Consider the following 395-nt stretch of genomic DNA (forward strand, 5'->3'; position numbering starts at 1 on the left):
GGACGCGACGGCGGTCGCTGAGGCCCGGCGAGGACGCGGGCGCTGAGGGCCGGCGAGAGCGCGGGGGCGGAGGACGGGCGGGCGCCAAGGGTGGGTCGCCGCAGCTGGCGGTCTACCAGAGAAGTCCGCTCGCGCGGTGTGGGCCTTCCCAGGACGGCCGTTCCAAGTTGAGCCGTGGTGAGTCTGAGGCGCTGCCATCTGTCGGGGGTTTCGAGCAGGGCCCGCTGAAGGGAGGGCGGGGGTCCCGCGTGGCGACGGCTCAGGGGAGGCGGGGGTCCCGCCTGGGCCCGCCGAGGGGAGGCGGGGGTTCCTTGTGGGGCCAGCTGAGGGGAGGGCGGGGGTACCGCGTGGGGCCAGCTGAGGGGAGGCGGGGGTCCCACGTGGGGAAGGCTGAG

General features: G+C 76.2%; 1 protein-coding gene across 1 annotated transcript in view; it reads left to right on the forward strand.

The window, feature by feature from the left end:
* The first annotated feature begins 68 nt into the window (after positions 1-68).
* The window catches only part of FARP2 (FERM, ARH/RhoGEF and pleckstrin domain protein 2), an 86,571-nt gene continuing 86,244 nt past the window's right edge, over positions 69-395 (forward strand). The window contains 1 exon segment of the mRNA XM_023740857.1: positions 69-177. The gene's annotated coding sequence lies outside the window, so the exon portion shown is untranslated.

The sequence above is a fragment of the Trichechus manatus genome, unplaced genomic scaffold (genome assembly GCF_000243295.1).
Source record: "Trichechus manatus latirostris isolate Lorelei unplaced genomic scaffold, TriManLat1.0 scaffold00165, whole genome shotgun sequence".
Classification (NCBI taxonomy): domain Eukaryota; kingdom Metazoa; phylum Chordata; class Mammalia; order Sirenia; family Trichechidae; genus Trichechus; species Trichechus manatus.